The sequence below is a fragment of the Theropithecus gelada genome, chromosome 8 (genome assembly GCF_003255815.1).
Source record: "Theropithecus gelada isolate Dixy chromosome 8, Tgel_1.0, whole genome shotgun sequence".
Classification (NCBI taxonomy): Eukaryota; Metazoa; Chordata; class Mammalia; order Primates; family Cercopithecidae; genus Theropithecus; species Theropithecus gelada.
The window spans coordinates 56,539,461-56,559,384 of NC_037676.1; the positions used below are offsets into that span (position 1 = coordinate 56,539,461).

The following is a 19,924-nucleotide window of genomic DNA, read 5'->3' on the forward strand; positions in this document are numbered from 1 at the left end:
GATGTCATGATATTGAGTTCATTAATTCATGGTTTCTAAGACTTGATCAGTGCTTTTTTTCCCTTTTTCTTCTTTATCTTTCATATCTGGGGCCCCTCCATCGTCTTTCCAGGAGCACCCGTTAGCTCCCTTTGGCTGGCTCTCTCCCCTTCTCTCCCTCCTTTCCTTCTCTATCCCCTCACAGCGGGCTCACCGCGGTGCCTTTACCCCGAAACAATTAATCCCAGGTTTTCTTCAGATTTTCTCTGTGCCTCTGATTTCTGTACTCAGACTCTTCACTTTTTCCAATCAATTCCCAGTCATTTGTCTTGATGAGAGTCCATTTCCCATCTAGGATCACCTGGGTTTAGCTTTTGCCAGAGCATTTTTTTCTACCAGACCCACAGGTGGTTTAAGGATAATTTAGAACAGCCTATCTAAGTGCAGTTACTGCTGAATGACCTTGGGGTCAGTAGGCATGACTGAGAGGAGAAAGTCCATCAGCCCAGGACAATGAGCAGGTGGCCTTGGGCACAAGCAACCCACACAATTGTATATTTTCTTTGAGGTTGGCTGCCATTATATGATCTCAGTGTTATAACAGTAGACTGATTCAGTTACTCTTACAAGCACCAAAATCTATTAAAAATAGTTTATAGAAGAAAAAAAGAAGGATCCTTAAAGATATAATATTGAAAGCACTAAATCCAACTGTTGCATTTTACGAATAAGTTATTTACAAGTTTTACTAGAAGTAGGACCATAACTCAGGCCTACAGAGTTCTAGTTCAGTGCTTTTTAATTTTTAAGTAATCAATGATTAGCAAGTGTAGCAAAATAATTAATGACTGATAAATATTTGGGTTTGGTTCATTATTAAAATCAATCCTTTCATTAATCAGTATTGTGAATGAGTATAATCATTAGTTTTTGGTGAATATTTTCAGTTGCCTTGCAGATAGACATTTTTAACAACTTTATAGAGGTATAATTGGCTTACAATAAACTGCATATATTTAAAGTACGCAGTTTGGCAAAATTTGACATGTGTGTACGCTCTTGGAACCATCACCAGAAAGCAAAATAATGAATGTGTCTGTTACCATCACACGTTTCCTTGAGCCCTTTTGTAATTCCTCCCTCCCATTCCTTTTTGTTCCGTCCATGCCCCCCATGTTTGGCAACCACTGATTTGTCTTATGTCACCATATGTCAGGGTGTATTTTCTAGGATCTTATCTAAATGGAATTGTACAGTGTGTACTTATTTTTGTCTTTATTTATTTATTTTTTCACTCAGCATAGTTTTTTCAGATTCATCCATGCCATTGCCTGAATCAATAGTTTGGTTCACTTCATGGCTGAGTAGAATCCTGTTGTGTGGATCTACCATACTTGTCTTTATCCATTCGCCTGTTGATGGGCATTTGGGTTGCCCCCTTTTGGGGTTATATACATAGTTTTCCGACTTTGGAAGGGTTGACATTTTGGGCTGGCCAATTCTGTCACAAGAGCTGTTCTGTGCACTGTAGAATGTTCAGCAGAATTCTTGATCTCTACCCAATATATGCCAATTGCACCCCCCCCCCGATGTGACAACCAAAAATGTCTTCAGACATTGGCAGATATCCTCTGGGAAGCAAAATCACCTCAAGTTGCAAAGTACTGGGCAAAAAACAGAACTGCTGTGAATATTAAAGTAGAAGACTTTGTATTGAAAATACGCCTTCATTTCTCTTGGGTAAATACAGCAGTGGAATGGCTAGGTTATATAGACACTTGTTTAACTTAAAAAAAAAATCAAATGGTATTCAAAAGTGATGAAAAGTTCCCTCCAGCCAGGCACGGTGGTTCATGCCTGTAATTCCAGCACTTTGGGAGGCCGAGGTGGGGGGATCCCCTGAGGTCGGGAGTTCGAGACCAGCCAGGCCAACATGGAGAAACCCCTGTCTCTACTAAAAATACAAAATTAGCCAGGTGTGGTGGCACATGCCTGTAATCCCAGCTACTTGGGAGGCTGAGGCAGGAGAATCCCTTGAACCTGGGAGGCGGAGGTTGCGCTGAGCCTAGATGGCGCCATTGCACTCCAGCCTGGGCAACAAGAGCGTAACTCTGTCTCAAAAAAAAAAAAAAAAAAAAAAATTGTTCCCTCCAGCAGCGTGTGAGAGTTCAAGTTCCTCAACATCCTTGCCAACATTAAATGTGGTCAGTGTTTTCAATTTTACACATTTTAGCAGGAGTGAAGTGATATCTCATTGCGTTTTAAATTTTAATTTATCTGATGACTAACAATATTGAGCATCTTCATATGCTTATCTTCTTTGGTGGAGTTCTTAGAGATCATAATCTTTCATTACTTGATGACCCATGTCTTAAAAACTGTCGTTTCACATATTTTGTTCATTTATTTAGTAGTTGCAGGTTGGAGGGTAGACCTGATCCCTGAGCGTTGGTCTTGGCTGAAAGCAGGACTCTTGACACCTGCCCACACATGTTTTCCTAGCAGTTACTCACAGCCACATAACTCCCTGCTGTCTGTCCCCTCTTTCTTCAATTTCCAGTCCTTGGACTTTTGCTTTTCTTGTTTTTGGCTTTTAACATTAGTTTGCTTAATGAAAAGTTTATATCGTGTGTTTTCTCTCTTGTTCTGATTTGCTGACTTCTGTTGTATCTTTAAAAATTGCCAAGAAGCTTATGCACAGTGGCAACAGCTGTAATCCCAGTACTTTGGGAGGAGTGTTAGAGACCAGGAGTTCAAGACCAGCCTAGGCAACAAAGTGAGACTGCTTCTCCCCATGGGGTCTCTACAAATTTTTTTTTTTTTTTTTTGAGACGGAGTCTCGCTCAGTCGCCCAGGCTGGAGTGCAGTAGCCATCTCGGCTCACTGCAAGCTCCGCCTCCCGGGTTCATGCCATTCTCCTGCCTCAGCCTCCCAAGTAGCTGGGACTACAGGCGCCTGCCGCCACGCCAGGCTGACATTTTGCATTTGTAGTAGAGACGGGGTTTCCACGTGTTAGCCAGGATGGTCTCAATCTCCTGACCTCGTGATCCGCCCGCCTTGGCCTCCCAAAGTGCTGGGATTACAGGCGTAAGCCACCGCGCCCAGCCTTTTTTTTTTTTTTTTTTTTTTTTATCAGCCAACCATGATCCTAGCTACGTGGGAGACTGAAGTGGGAGAATTGCTCGAGCTCAGGAGTTCGAGGCTCCAATGAGCTGTGATTGTGCCACTGCACTCCAGAATGGAGCAAAACCCTATCTCTAAGAAAAAAAAATGCCATGGTAGCTAAATGATGTTTACAAATTTTAATTAAATAACCAAATACATGAAAGATTAAGAGGATAAATGGATGGAAGGGATGGATAAAGATTGAAAATATCACTTCATTCCATGTAGAGATTTACTTTTGGTGTCCTTACAAGTAAACTGGTATACAAGAAAAGTTATAAAACGGGTTCATCAAAGTTAAACACTTTAAGAATAAAAGTTAATAAAACAATAAAGTAAGCTACAGATTGGAAGAAAATATTTGCAACACATTCAACTTTATACAGCTTAAAAATAAAAGTGGTCAAAAGACGTTAACACACACTTCATAAAAGGAGATATGCAAATGGCCAGTGCGTGTGCAAGGGCGGACATCATCCTTAGTCATTAGGGAAATGAAAATTGAAACTGCAGTGATGCCACTACACATCCACTAGAATGACTATTACTAAAAGAGCTAAAAGGACTGACTATGCCAAATACTGGAAAAGATATGGAGCAACTGGAACTCTCATACTTTGCTTGTGGGATTGCAATATTATACAGTCACTTTGGAAAACAGTATGACAGTGTTTTATAATGTTAAATATTTCTTTATCCTATGACTCATCAATGTGAGTCCTAGATATTTTTCTTTTGGAGATGAAAACATATGTCCATGCAAAAAACTTTTATGTAAATGTTTATAGAAGAATTATTCATAATAGTTCAGAACTGGAAAGCCCAAATGTTCATCAATAGGTGAATGGATAAACTTGATATGGCCTTATATGGAATACTACTCAGCAATAACGAAAAGTGAAATGCTAATACATGTAACAATCTGGAAGAATCTCAAAAATATGCTTAATGAAAGAAAAAGACTACATATGCATGATCTAATTTATATGAAATCCTAGAAATGGCTAAAACTATAGTGACATAGGGCAGTACAGTCATTCTTGGGGTCAGGGGAGAGAACCAACTGCAAAAGGACAAGAAACTTTTTGGGTAATGGAAATGTCCTATATTTTGATTGTGTTGTAGTTATGCAACTGTTTACAATTGCCCAAATTCATCCAACTGTGCACTTAAGAGAGGGGAGTTTTATTGTATGTAAATTATCCTCCAATAAAGCTTGAGTAGGGGAGTAAATGGGTGACATTTAAATTGGAAAGATAGATGGGGAATAACTGTTTTCTTTAGTAAATCGTGCAGTTTCTGATCTGACATCTCATTCTGTGTTTAGGCTCTTCCACACTTTGTGGACACGCTTTCTTCAGGGATGTTTTAAAGAAAATAATACAAAGCTTTGACGTGTCTTCAATTTTTTACTGAAAACTTTAATGCAAGTGCTGCACAAATCACTAGGAACATGCTACAAAACCAGCCTAAACTTGCAAATATGTGATCAGCAATTTAGGCTGGGAAGTGAAGACACACTATTGGCTTCTTATATTTTACTACCTTTGCTTTAAAAATGTGTGCCGTTAGACTGTGGTTAAGGTGTTTGGGTGAAACATAATGAAAGAAAGAAGCAGAATAAAAGAAAGAGCACTACCAAAAACATGTACTTTCCTCACTGAGGAATATTAAAATCAAAGTCTAATTTGACAGCTTAAATGTTGTAGGTTCAGCAATAAATAGCAGTGTGTTCAATAGTGACCTTTTTCCCTTGGGTCTTTGAAACCTGAGATCCACTTTGATTTTCTGAGCTAAAGTGTCCTGAATGGAAATATTGCCAGAATTGTGCTTTAAAAACACAGGCAGTAAAGCCTTGGAAGCGTATAGAGAAAAAGGTCTTCAAGTTGTAAATCCCAGTGGGTAAGGGGTTTTTCAAAACACAATTTCTGGAAAATTTCTTGCTTTTCTAATCTACAGTGTGGTTCATTAAACAGGCTTAGAGACCTGATGTCCAACAATGGTATCGTGTGGGAACAGGAGGGCGTGTGCTGCTGAGCACCAGGACAGTCTTCTCTTGCTTTCTCCTTTGTTTGTTTGTTTGTTTGTTTGTTTTGAGAGAGAGTCTTGCTCTGTTGCCCAGGCTAGAATGCAGTGGCATAATTTTTCAGCTCACTGCAACTTATACCTCCTGGGTTCAAGCCATTCTCCTGCTTCAGCCTCCTGAGTAGCTGGGATTACAGGCACCTGCCACCATACCCGGCTAATTTTTTTGTATTTTTAGTAGAGACAGGGTTTCACCATGTTGGCCAGGCTGGTCTGGAACTCCTGACTGACCTCAAGTGATCCAACCCCTCAGCCTCCCAAAGTGCTGGGATTATAGGCGTGAGCCACTGTGCCCGGCCTTTGCTTTCTCCTTTGATACTTCATTCCTGATTGGAGTTTAGAACACATTTCTTTCTCTCTCTCTCTTTCTCTCTCTCTCTCCCTCTCCCTCTTTAGTGGATACATCAACTTCCTCTAAAATCAAATATTTTATTTATGTATTCTCATTTGTGATAAAGAATTTTGTAAAAACCAGTGTTTTGACAAACGTGTGCCACAATTATGCCTGAAACATTTGTGTATTACAGATAAAAGGGGCCCATGGAAAGTGGGTTGCTAAGAACACTGCACTTGGAAGTTGAACAGCGTTTGAATGTTGGCTTCACTATTGATTCTGTTTTTGCTAGGTACATGACTTTGAGCCAGTGTCTTAAACTTTCTAGGCCTCAGTTTCCTTATCCATAAAGTGGAATTAATGCCTTGCAAAATTGTTGAGAGGAGATACTGTACCTCAAACCTGAATGTCCCTTACGTTTGCCACTAAATCTATAGCATCCTAGTCTCCCATCTGCCACATGAAAGGGCCACCTCCCTGTCTTCTCTAGGTTCCCTAGGAGCGCTGTTTCACTTGCAGGCTGAGGAGCAGACTGAGTTTCTGCAGTCAGTTTGGCTCCACTGTCCTTTGGCCACGCTACCTGTCTGGGTTGAGGCTGGGCTCGGTGCTGATGAAGTGGTGTCTCTGCCTGCATGGGTCTCTGCCTGGTGCCAGGAGCTGCCACTCCACATGCCTCCACTTCTCTGCTGCTCCTCTGAGTCTCTGGAAGAGGGAGGTGTCTTCTGGAAGAGGGAGGTGTCTTTTGTTTGTATTCCCTTCACTCTGCAAATGCTTGTTCCCCGGTAGGAGCCTGACCTGGAGTACTCAGCCTTTCCTCCCCTGCGGCGATTGACCCCCAGGGCTCCGTGGTTCCCATCATGGCTGCTTTCTTCTCCAGCTCCCCTGGTCCGTGAGACAGACCTGCTTGTACCCAGACCCAAAATGCAGACAGTGTCCACGTAGGTGCTTTCCCGAGGGGCTCGTGGGTCCTGTAAACTCAGGAGATGGATTATGTGATAATAATATCCTTGTTTTTGTTTCTGTTTTTAAATACTTGCTTTTTTTTTCTACCTATGGTGATATCTGTAAATATTACAGTTTAGTTTTACCTTTTTGAAATTTAAATAGTTTCTTTCTTTTCTTTTCTTTCTTTCTTTTTTTTTTTTTTTTTGAGACCGAGTCTCGCCCTGTCACCCAGGCTGGAGTGCAGTGGCGCCATCTCGGCTCACTACAACTCTGCCTCCTGGGTTCACGCCATTCTCCTTCCTCAGCCTCCGGATAGCTGGGACTACAGGCGCCCGCCACCACACCCGGCTAATTTTTTGTATTTTTAGTAGAGATGGGGGTTTCACCGTGTTAGCCAGGATTGTCTTGATCTCCTGACCTCGTGATCCGCTCACCTCGGCCTCCCAAAGTGCTGGGATTACAGTTGTGAGCCACCGTGCCTGGCCTAAATAATAAAATTATTTTTTACGTATTCATTTATGTCTTTGATTTTTTTGCTCATTTTTTTTCTTTTTTGATGGAGTTTCGCTCTTTAGCCCAGGCTGGAGTGCAATAGTGTGATCTCGGCCCACTGCATCCACCTTCCAGTTTCAAGTGATTCTCCTGCCTCAGCCTCCTGAGTAGCTGGGATCACAGGCATCCGGCAACAGGCCCAGCTAATTTTTGTATTTTTTCATAGAGATGGGGTTTCACCCAGGTTGGAGTGCAGTGATGTGATCATAGCTCACTGCAGCCTCTAACTCCTGGGCTCAAGTGATCTTCCCATTACAGCCTCCTGAGTAGCTAGGAGTACAGATGCATGCCTAGCTAATTTTTTAATTGTTTGTAGACAGCATCTTGCTATGTTGCCCAGACTGGTCTCAAACTCTTGGCCTTAGTGATTCTCCCGATCCTCCCACCTCAGCATCCCAAAGTGTTGGAATTACAGATGTGAGCCACGGTGCCTGGCCCTCACTTTATGTTAATAGGATTCATCAATGTTGTATGCTATTCTGTTGTACATACACACAACGATTTGTCCATCTGCTCTAGTGCTGATGGTAGTTGGCTTATTTCCAACTTTTCACTATTATAAACAAAACTGTGATGAACACTCTTGTACATGGCTCTGTACACGGTGTACAGGAGCTTCTCCAAGCTGCATGTGCAGGAGTGTCATAGAGGGTCACCCTGTATGCGTATCTCCTACTTTATAGGTTAATCCTAAGCTTTTTTCCAAAGAGATTATACCAACTTACATCCCTGTCAAATAAATCAACATTAATTGATCACCGACTGTGTGATTTAGGTCTCGGGGGAAGAAGCAATAAACAGAACAGACAAAATCCCTGCCAGCATTGAGTTTATATTAAATTGGATGGTGATAAATTTTTTAAAAACCCCACAATATTACAAATGTGAATGACATGAAACAATAATACATAGTAAGCGGGGAGAGGGTAAGAGTGGAGTGGAGTGCTCTTTCAAACAAAGGTGATTGGGGTGGACTTTCTGCCTCTCCAAGGAGGTCAAGGGCAGATTTAAAGATTTATGAACTTGGACTTCTTGTTTTCACTTCTGTAAGATGTAAGGAGCTTGGAAGTCATCTCTCTGTCGTAACAACAAGTAAAAACCTGAACAGACGCAAACATCAGCAACTCTTTTTCGGTCTAAAAGAGAGGGAAGGACACAGAGTAAAGTGCTGTCTGCAAGATTAGAGAGACAAACAAGTGAATCCAGGGAGCCATGACTTACTGGAGCAGAGACCCATAGGCAGAAACCTCTGCAGACATTAATGCCAGGGAAGGAAAACCTGAACTGTAAATGACAAATTGGTGGAGCCTCAGAGTGGGCAAGGCTGACTTAAAACTCCAGAGGGATCCACTGATAGGGGTGCTTCCACAATATTAGGAGATTTACCTCCGGAGCTTGTCCAGGTTCCCACACTAAATATTGGAGGAAAATCCCCTCGTTCTTCTGACCGGGGAGGGGAAAATGAACCCCTTTGAAATACACCAGTGTATTCTGTTAATAAGGTCTGTCCTTAGGAGAAACAAGTTAGCCAGAGCCTGTCTTGCTGGGGTATTATCAGAGCCTAAAGACCTGGGGGAGGACTGGCTGGGCAGGTTGGCCCATGCCTGTAATCCTAGCACTTTGGGAGGCCGAGGCAGGGGATCACTTGAGGTCAGGAGTTTGACCAACGTGGTGAAACTGCTTCTCTACTAAAAGTACAAAAACTAGCCAGGCGTGCTGGCACGCTCTTGTAATCCCAGTTACTTTATTCAACAGTAGTAGGATATAGATTCTTAAGCTTACATGGAATATTTACCAAGGTAGGCCACATTCTGGGCTATAAAACACACCTTAACAAATTTAAAAGAACAGAAATTATACAATATCTGCCCTTAAACTGTAGTGGAATTAAACTGGAAATCAATAACAGAAAGATAACTGGAAAATCCAAAAAAACACGCAGATTAAATAACACGCTTTCAAATAACACATAAGTCAAAGAAGATATCTCAAGAGAAATTTTAAAATATTTTGAACTAAGTGGAAATGAAAACACAATTTATCAAAATTTTGGGGATGCAGCAAAAGTAATGCTTAGAGGAAAAGGTATAGCATTGAATGCAAATATTAGAAAAGAAAGATCTAAAATCAATAATCTAAGTTTTCATTTGAGAACACCAGAAAAAGAAGAGCGAATTAAATGCAAAGTAAGCAGAAGAAAATAAATAATAAGAATTAGACAAAAAATCAATGGAATTTGAAACAGGAAATCAATAGATAAAATCAATAGAGAAAAAATCTGGTTCTTTAAAAAGTTCAATACAATTGATAAGAACCTAGCCAGACTAACTAAAAAAAAGGAGGGAGGGAGAGAAAGAGGGAGACAGACAGGAAGAGAGAGAGAGAGAACACAAATGATCAATATAAGAAACAAAAGAGGTGGACATCAACATAGATCATATAAACATTAAAAAGATAATCAAGGAATACTCTGAACAACTCTATCCCCACATTTGGTAACCTAGATGAAATGGACCAATTCCTTGAAAGGCATAATTTGCCAAAACTCACACAGGAAGAAATAAACAACTTGAATAGGCCTATATGTATTAAAGAAATTGAATCAATAATTCACTTTTCAAAACACAAAGCACCAGGATCAGATGTGTTCATTGGTAAATTCTGCCAAACATTTTAAAAGAAAATGATACCATTTCTCCACAATCTCTTTCAGAGGAGAGAAGGAGAAGAGATACTAACTTATTTTATGAGGTAAGCATTACCTTAATACCAAAGCTAGACAAAGGCTACAAGAAGAGAAAACCACAAACCAGTACCTCTTATGAGCATAGACACAAAAATCCTCAACAAAATGTTAGAAAATAAAATCTAACATTGTATGAAAAAATTATGCACCACAACCAGATGGGATTTATCCTGGGTATGTAAGACTGGTTCAACATTATAAAATCAATTAATGTAATCTATCACATAAACCATCTGAAAAATCACATAATCATATTAACACATGCAGAAAAAGGCATTTGATAAAATCTAATACCCATTCATGACAAGGACTCTCAGTAAAATAGGAATAAAGGGGGACCTTTCTAAACTTGATAAAGAATACCTACAAAAAAACAGATATGGCTTACATCATAATTAATGGTGAAAAAGTTGAAGCATTCTTGCTAAGATCAAGAACAGGGGAAGGATATCCCTCCCCTCTCATCACTCCTTTTTGGTATCACACTGGAAGTCCTAGCTTATGCAGTAAGACAAGAAAGGGACATAAAGGTATACAGATTGGGAAGGAACAAATAAAACTATCTTTGTTCACAGATGACATGACTGTCTGTATAAAAACATTTTAAAAATTCAACAAAAATACTCCTGAACTAATAAGCAATTATAGCAAGGTTGCAGGATACAAGGTTAATACAGAAAAGTCAACAGTGTTTCTATACACCAGCAATGAACAAGTGGAATTTAAATTAAAAACACAATACCATTTACATTAGCACCAAACAATGAAAAATACTTTGGCGTAGATCTAACAAAATATATACACGAGCTACATGAAGAAAATTACAAAATTCTAATGAACAAAATCAAATAACTAAATAAATAGGGAGCTATTTCATGTTCATGGATAAGAAGACTCAATATTGTAAAGATGTCATTTCTTCCCAACTTTATTTGTAGATTCAATGCAATCCCAATCAAAATTCCAGGAAGTTAGTTTTTTGAATATCTTCGAATACATTCTAGAGTTTATATGGAGAGGCAAAAGACCCAGTATGGCCAACACAATATTGAAGGATAAGAATAAAGTTGGAGGACTGACACTATCTGACTTCAAGACTTAATATAAAGCTATAGTAATCAAGACAGTGTGGTATTGGCAAAATAATAGACAAATAGATCAATGGAACAGAATAGGGAACCCCAAAATAGATACATATAAATATAGTCACCTAATCTTTTACAATGGAGCAAAGTTAGTCTTTTCAACAAGAAGTACTGGAACAAGTGGACAAGCACACACATGTGCACACACACACACACATGCACATCTAGACACAGATCTTATATCCTTCACAAAAATTAACTCCAAATAGATCATAGACCTAAATGTAAAGAGCAAAACTATTAAACTCCTAGAATATAACATGGAAGAAACCTAGGTGACTGTGGATGACTTTTCAGATATAACACTAAAATCAGGATCCTGAAAGAACTAATTGATAAACTGGACTTTATTAAAATTAAAAACCTTTACTATGCCAAAGACAGTGTCAAGGAATGAAAAGACAAGCTACAGACTTGAAAATATTTACAAAATACCCATCATATAAAGGACTGTTACTTAAAATATTCAAGGAACTCAGCAAGAAAAGAACAACCCAATAAACAGGTTAAAGACCTTAGCAATACCTCAGTAAAGAAGATACATCGCTGGCAAATATGCATATGATGCTCCACATTATACATCATCAGAAAAATGCAAATTAAAACAATAATGAGATATTACTACATACCTATTAAATGGCCAAAATCTGGAACACTGACAACCACAATTGCTGGTGAGAATGTGGAGCAGCAGAAACTCTCATTCATTGCTGGTGGGAAAGCAAAATGGTAAAGCCACTTTGGAAGACGTTTAGTGGTTTCTTACCAAACTAAACATATCTTTATCCTGTAAACCAGCAACTGTACTCTTTGGTGTTTACCTGAAGGAGTTGAAAACTTATGTCCACACAAAAACCTGCATGTGGTTTCTTATAGCAGCTTTGTTCATAATCACCAAAACTTGGAAGCAAGATGTCTTGGAAGCAAGAATAAATAAACTGTGTTACATGTTGAGAATGGAATATTATTCAGTGCTAACAAGAAATGAACTATCAAGCCATGAAAAGATATGAAGGAACCCTAAATGCATATTACTAAGTAAAATAAGCCAATCTGAAAAGGCTACATACTGTATGATTCCAACTATATGACACTGTGGAAAAGCCAAAACTATAGGGATAATAGAAAGATCAGTGGTTGCAAGGGGTTGGTGGAGTGGAGGAAGAACAGGTGGAGCACAAAAGATTTTTAGGGCAAAGAAAATACTCTATGATACATGTCATTATACACGTGTTCACATCCATAGAAGGTCTAACACCAGGAGTGAACCCTAATGTAACTATGGACTTTGAGTGATTATGATGTGTCAGTGTTCATAAACTGTAACAGATGTACCACTCTGTGGCGGATGTTGATAATGGGGGAAGCTATGCATCTGTGGGAGCAGAGTATATAGGAAATCTCTGTAATTCCCTCGGAATTTTGCTGCAAACCTAAAACTGTTAAAAAAAAAAAAAAGATCTTTAAAAAAAGGGCTGGGGCTGAGCGTGGTGGTTCACGCCTGTAATCCCAGCACTCTGGGAGGCTGAGGTGGGTGGATCACTTGATCAGGAGTTTGAGACCAGCTGGCCAACATAGTGTAACCCTGTCTCTTCCAAAAATACAAAAAAATTAGCTAGGTATGGTTGTGAGTGCCTGTGGGCCCAGCTATTCAGAAGGCCAAGGCAGGAGGATCGTTTGAGCCTGGGAGGCGGAGGTTGTAGTGAGCCGAGATCGCACCACTGCACTCCAGCCTGGGCGACAGAGACCCCGTCTTGAAACAATAAATAAGTAAATAAAAATAAGGGCTGGGTGTGGTGGCTCACACTTGTAATCCTAGCACATTGGCAGGCCAAGGCATGAAGATTGCTTGAGGCCAGGGATTTGAGACCTGCCTGGAAAAAATAGTGAGATTTTTGTTTCTATTAAAATAAAAAAAATAGCCAGGTATGGTGGATTGCTTGGACCCAGGAGTTCAAGGATGCAGTGAGCTATAATCGTGCCACTGCATTCCAGCCTGGGTGACAGAGCGAGATCCTGTCTCAAACAAACAAACAAACAAAAAATAACTGTGTCCTTTTGTTGGTTTTAGTTTACATGGCTAAACTAAACTAAACCAACTAAACTAAACTAAACTAAACTAAACCAACTAAACTACTTTTCATGTAGTTCCTTGGCTATTTGAATTTCCTCTTTCGTGAAGTTCCTATTGAAGTTTTTGTCCATTTTTGCATTGTCTTCCCTTATTATTGATTCATCAGGAGTTTTTCACTCTCTTAATTATATATTTTGATGAACAAAATTAAAATTATGTGGTCAGATTTATCAATCTCTTCTGCCTAAAACTGCGCTATTGCTGAATTTTCCTGTGATTTGGTTTCCTTCCTGCAATCTCTGTGGCTGCCTCCCGATGGATGTACCTGCTCACTCCTGTAGGCAGAATGGCCTCAAGAGGTCAGACCACAGGCTTCCAGGGATCCGCCTGGACCTCCGAACCTATAGCCTCATTCCTCCTCATTTTCCCAGTCCCATGGAGCTGTTCACTCCTCAAAGCAACGGAAAAGTGCCTGGTGACCCATTCTTGCCGCGTGGACTGTGTGATCCGGTAGTGGCTGCATGCTGTCTCTGGCCTCTGTGCCTGGGAAGATGCTGCTGGTATGGCTGGGAATGTAATTTCCCTCCTTCACTTTTCTTCTCACTTCTTTCAGGCGGTGCCCACTCACACTTGAGTCTCTCTTGGTCCCCACTCCCTTTCTGAACTTGGGTTAGGACCCCCTTGTTGGTCTTCCTGTGGTGCCTACTCTCTACCATTATCACTGCCCTGACCACAGTTCATGCCCGGTGTTAGTGTCTTAAAAAAAGAGTAAACATCTTCACACTCGACACTGTGCTCTATGAGGACCAGGGCAGCCAACTAATCCAGCACGGTGAGCACCCAATAACTGCTTGTTGATCTGGACATGAACGCTGACTAAAAAGCATTGCCCAGGTCTTCAGCCTAGTGAGTTCTGTTGGCTGACTGCATTTTAGAGATGTCTGTTGGTTTCTTACTAAGGTGAGAACTTTCTCTTCTTACTGTTAATTCATATTAGGATTTCTTTCTGGCAAGTGGTGGTGAGAGTGGGTGGAGGGTGGCTGAGAGAAACAAGACGCTTGGAAAATCTGCTAGGAGAAGGAGAGGCCCTGGAAGCCAGCTGTGGATACTGGGTCAAAAGCCATAGTCAAATCATCACAAGCAATCTCCGTCCTGTGTTCATTTTGGGGAGACTTGCAAAGCCTGGCCAAAGTGAAGAGTGTGATTTGGATGAATCTGAAGCAGCCCCCGTGTGGATTCTGTGCTATTCGTGCTGTTTATCTTTTAAAAATAGGGCAGTGGTTACACAGCTGAGGCCCTGAGCCTGCCCAGCTCCCTGCACGACCCTGTCCGCTACAAGCCTGATAGCACTTCCTTCCTGGCCTCGCGTGGCTTCCTGCACTGGCCTTATCGCCGCACAAAACTTGACACTGTACTGGAATGCGCTCAGGGTCCGTAAATGGAAATCTCTTGCTTTCTACATTTACAAACAACTGTCATCTATAAAATGCTTTCTTTATTTCCAGACTTACACTTTCTTTACACTAGTCGGAATGGGGTTCATATGAGATCATTTTCCTCTCTATCCCTCGTTTTCACCTGAAGTTTTAGTGTTTTGTTTTTTGAGTCCAGAAACTAAATAATACACATGGCATCTGTAGAAGCTGCAGTGTTTACAGCAGTTGTGGGGAATGGTTTTCTACATACAGTGAATTATACTTTATGCCATTTCCTTCATTTTATTACATGCCTGCCTTGAAGAAGCAGGGTAGGAAGAGGGCTGTGAATGATGTCATGTGAACAGACACACGTTTAGTACCGACATCTTTGGCATTCTTTGCAAATTTTAAGCATTTTAGTGATTAAGAAAGCTTTTCTGGGCTGGGCGTAGTTGCTCACACCTGTAATCCCAGCACTTTGAGAGGTCGAGGTGGGCGGATCGTTTGAGGTCAGGAGTTCTAGACCAGCCTGGCCAACATGGCAAAATCTTGTCTCTATTAAAAAAATACAAAAATTAGCTGGGTGTAGTGGTGCATGCCCGTAATCCCAACTACTTGGGGAGGCTGAGGCAGGAGAATTGCTTGAACCCAGGAGACTGAGGTTACAGTGAGCCAAGATCGAACCACTGCACTCCAGCCTGGGTGACAAAGCGAGACTCTGTCTCAAAAAAAAAAGAAAAGAAAAGTAAAGAAAGCTTTTTTGTTTCTCATCATCTGAGATCTGCTGCTGCTGTACTACTTTCTTTCTCTCATACAACTTCAAAGTGGATGTTAGGTAAACATCGTGTTGAAAATTAACATATGGAGTGTCAAATTCATTTAAGAGAAGATGGGGCTCACAAAATATTTAAAGCTTATCTGTCTGAGCTCTTTAATATTCATGAAGACAATGCAACAGGAAGAGTTTTGGGGAAATAGCGCATGCGCTGTTCTCTGCTTTGTAGTGTAGTAAATAAAAGTCATGTTGAAAATAATTTAAAATTTGGTATGGTCCTGATCTGGAAAATTCAAGGGGTTAACAAAAGGGAAAAGTAGCTTAAACGAGGTTTCTGGGAGTGTCTCGGCTTTCTGAATGCAGTTGCCTTTCATGAGCTCATGAACCTTCTTAAGATATTATGATCTTTTACCCAGGTTAGGGGAATTTCCTCAGATATGATTAAAGAGTGGGCGGGCCATGTCCTCAGAAGTCAGAAGACTTAATATTGGAAACATGAACTCTCTTGGAGCCATTCCCAATTTTATTTCAGAGGAATTCCCCCTTGCAGAACCACTCCCACGATGGAAGGCAGGGATGAAGGAAGTCTTTTGAAATGTATTTATTTTTTAATCTGAAAGTTGAAGAGTTTCCCCTCCCCCCACCATGGAAACTACTAAATTAAGAGTCTGGGTAAACAGTTTGAAGTCTCCTTTTTAGGATGGATAAAGTAAGCAAGGAAAGAGTACTCAAAAATTCTCATTAAAGGTACACAACTGCCCTGAGTTATTATTTCCAAGGGAACCTTACCTCAGTCATGGGTGGAAGCCTCACGGGTGACAAGAGATCAGGGCTTTTACTTAAAGAACGAGGCAGCTTTCATTAAGCTACTAAGTGTGAATATGAACTCTGCTGTGACATATTAGGAAGAAGTAAAATATGACAGGAAAAATAGTGCACTCAAGATTGAACTGTGGGCCGGGCGCGGTGGCTCAAGCCTGTAATCCCAGCACTTTGGGAGGCCGAGACGGGCGGATCACGAGGTCAGCAGATCGAGACCATCCTGGCTAACACGGTGAAACCCCGTCTCTATTAAGAAATACAAAAAACTAGCCGGGCGAGGTGGCGGGCGCCTGTAGTCCCAGCTACTCGGGAGGCTGAGGCCGGAGAATGGCGTGAACCCGGGAGGCGGAGCTTGCAGTGAGCTGAGATCCGGCCACTGCACTCCAGCCTGGGCGACAGAGTGAGACTCCGTCTCAAAAAAAAAAAAAAAAAAAAAAAAGATTGAACTGTGAGGGAAGGCTTCTCTGTGGAGCTGTTTATTGAGGCTGGTGGAGGAGAAGCAACCCACTGGGGTGAAGAGGAGGGAATGGCCGATATTCCAAGGTAGGAGGGAGCCTGACCGTGAACAGAAGGGACACAGGGCCAGAGCCTGGAGAGTGCAGCCAGAGTGGGAATGAATGAGAGGGCAGTTGGAGAGATAGGCAATGACTAGATCACCTATGACTTCTCAGATCATGGTAAAAGTTTTGGATATTATTTTTACTGTGGTAAATACACATAGGACAAAATTTGCCATCTGAACTATTTTTCAGTGTACCGTTCAGTGGCATTAAGTACATTCACATTGTGTGCAAGCATCACCACCCTCCATCTCTAGAACTCTTTCATCTTCCCAAGCTGGCTCTCTGTACCCATTAAACACCAGCTCCCATTTCCCTCTCTTTGCAGCCCATGGCAACCACAATTCTACTTCCTGTCTCTGAATTTGAGTACTCGAGGTACCCCATGTAGGTAGGACTGTAAAGTATTTGTCCTTTTTGACTGGCTGATTTCACTCAGCACTATGTCCTCAGCATTCATCCATGTTGTAGAATGCATCAGAATTTCATTCCTTTTTTAAGGTTGAATGATATCCCATTATATGCATATGCCATGTTTTTTTTATCCATTCACCTATTGATGGACTTTTGGATTATTCCCATCTTTTGGTTATTAGGAACAATGCTGTTACAAACACCGGTGTACAAATACCTGTTTTAGTTGCTGCTTTCGATTCTTTTGGGTATATACTCAGAAATGGAATTTCCGGATCATATGGTAATTCTACATTTTATTTTTTAGGAGTCGCCATGCTGTTTTCCACAGCGGCTGGACATTTTACACTCTCACCAGCAATGCACAAGGGTTCCAGTTGCATCACACCCTTGCCAGCACTTACGATTTTTCTGGTTTTTGTTTTTTTGGAATAGCCATCCTAATGGGTGTGAAGAAGATTTTGAAATTATTGAGTTAGGAGCCATTGCATGATTTTAATGAGGGAATGACACAATCCCTTTTCTTTTGAAAAGGATCACTCTGGCTGATGGATGGAGAAGAGATTGAAGGGGAGAAGAAAGCAATGGGGCAGAATAATTTTGAGAAAATTTTGGTGTCCAGGAAAAGAATGATGATGGTATGACCTATGGTAGTAATTCTGAAGAACAGAGGACACAGATTCAAAATATACTTTAGGGTGAGGTGTGGTGGCACATGCCTATAATCCCAGTACTTTGGGAGGCCAAGGCAGTCGGATTACTTGAGGTCAAGAGTTTGAGACTGGCTTGGCCAACATGTTTGAAATGCTGTCTCTACTAAAAATACAAAAATTAGCCAGACACGATGGCGTGCACCTGTAATCCCAGCTACACGGGAGGCTGAGGTAGGAGAATCGCTTGAACCTGGGAGGTGGGGGTTGCAGTGAGCCGAGATGGCACCACTGCACTCCAGCAGCCTGATGGAGACTAGGGAGGCAGGCACCAAATTTGGCAATTAATGCCCATAAAATATTCAGTGAAAACATCAAGAGACAGAAAATTGGATTGGTAACATGGAGACTCAGGAAACCAGCTCAGAAAGGTTAAGTAAGTAACTTAAGTTCACACAGCATAAAATGCAAGTGGCAGAGTCAAGAGGCAAACCTAGGACTGTCTGATTACGAGGCCTGGTCTCACCATTTTATGTCCCTTCCTTCCAGTCAGAGCCCACCAGTCTCCAGGAATTTGGACGGTTGACTGCATTTATCCACTTTGGGAAATCTCTGGTAATAAAAGAGGGACACGCTCAGTAATAAGTGTGAAGTTTAGAACACAAACCTTGCAAGAGCTTTCAAGAATAAATAAAATTCCAACATGGATAGCCTGGGAGGTCACTCTCCCCAGGCTCCGTGGAATTGGTGTTGGGGAGCATACACGTTTGGTCCATGTACAGTACAGCCCCTTTCCACAATGTGGGAGATGAAGCTGGGTCTCGTGCCTGCATATTCCTATCGCTTCCCTGAGTCCTGTGGATGATGACTGGTGAGATAAATCGTGCAGGAAACATGTTTAGTGCGGAAAAAAAATAAAACAACCACAAAAAACCCAACATATTTGGAATGTGATAGACAACGAGTGAACAGACAATCTCACTTAGAAATTGTCTTTAATAGAGTTAATAAATTCAGTTGCCTTTCACTGGGGAGCAATGAACAATTTTATCTCTCCCTAAAGACTCTGGAGTCAAAGGTGGTGTTTAGACTCTTACCCAGGAGTGCTGGTCTCTCATCTGTGTCAGGTACTTGACACAGAGGTATTTTACAGAGGAGAGATGCTAAGTCACGAGAAGGATGAACAGGAAGAGTGATTACAGGCTGGAGGTTAAGAACAGAGATTCCAAAATTTCACAGTACAAGTGGGAACTCACTGACTAGCTGTATGCTTGGCTAATGCTGCATCCTCTCCAACATTCAGCTTCGTCATCTGTAAAAGGAATCCCGTAATGTCTATGTCTCAGGGATCCTGTGAGGGTGAGGTTAGGCATTGCACGTGAAGGGCTTAGCTTAGCAAGTACTAGTTGCTTGCTAATCTTTATTACAATGGCAGTTGAGCACGTGCTTTACCTATAGAGCACACTTTAGCTCTGAGCACCCTAGAGAAAGGAGAGTTTGGCAGTTTAGCAAGGGGCGTCAGGGGATGTAGGAGGATGGCTACACAATGTACACTAAACTCACAATTAGGGAGTATAATCATGCTTTGTTCCGAAATGGCAAGTGTTTTGACAATGTGTCTTTATATCCATTGCTGTTTTTTGTTGTTGTTGTTTGTTTTTTTGTTGTTGTTTTGTTTTTAAGGTGGACTGTCTCTCTGTTGCCTAGCTTGGAGTGCAGTGGCATGATCTTGGCTCACTGCAACCTCCGCCTCCCGGGTTCAAGCAATTCTCCTGCCTCTGCCTCCTGAGTAGCTGGGATTACAGGTGCCTGCCACCATGCCCAGCTAATTTTTTATATTTTTAGTAGAGACAGGGTTTCACCATGTTGGCCAGGTTGGTCTCGAACTCCTGACCTCAAGTGATCCTCCTGCCTTGGCCTTCCAAAGTGCTGGGATTACAGGCGTGACCCACCACGCCCAGCCATCATTCATGGCTGTTTTAAAGAATTAAATACATCACACGACTGGAACAAATTAGAAAAACACTCCAAATTTTTTTCTATGTATATTACTAACATAATTAATGACTTCTGAAGCATCAGCTAATTATAGTTTTAAAAGCCTAGAATTCTTTGTAAGGATAGATGGCATTTTTTTCTGGAATCCTCCTTTTGGGTGGAGGAGAATAAGGCAAAAAAAGCACTGGATTTGGCACTGGGTAGACCTTGATTTGAATCCTAGCTCTTAGCTGTGTGTCCCCTAGAGAAATGACCTAACCTC

The 19,924-nt window shown here is 41.2% G+C and overlaps 1 non-coding gene across 1 annotated transcript; it reads left to right on the forward strand.

Annotated features, from left to right (window-relative positions):
* The first annotated feature begins 18,362 nt into the window (after positions 1-18,362).
* Positions 18,363-18,562, forward strand: LOC112630848. The gene has a single exon (XR_003120979.1). It is a non-coding gene; the product is annotated as a small nucleolar RNA SNORA73 family (small nucleolar RNA).
* The last annotated feature ends 1,362 nt before the right edge of the window (positions 18,563-19,924 follow it).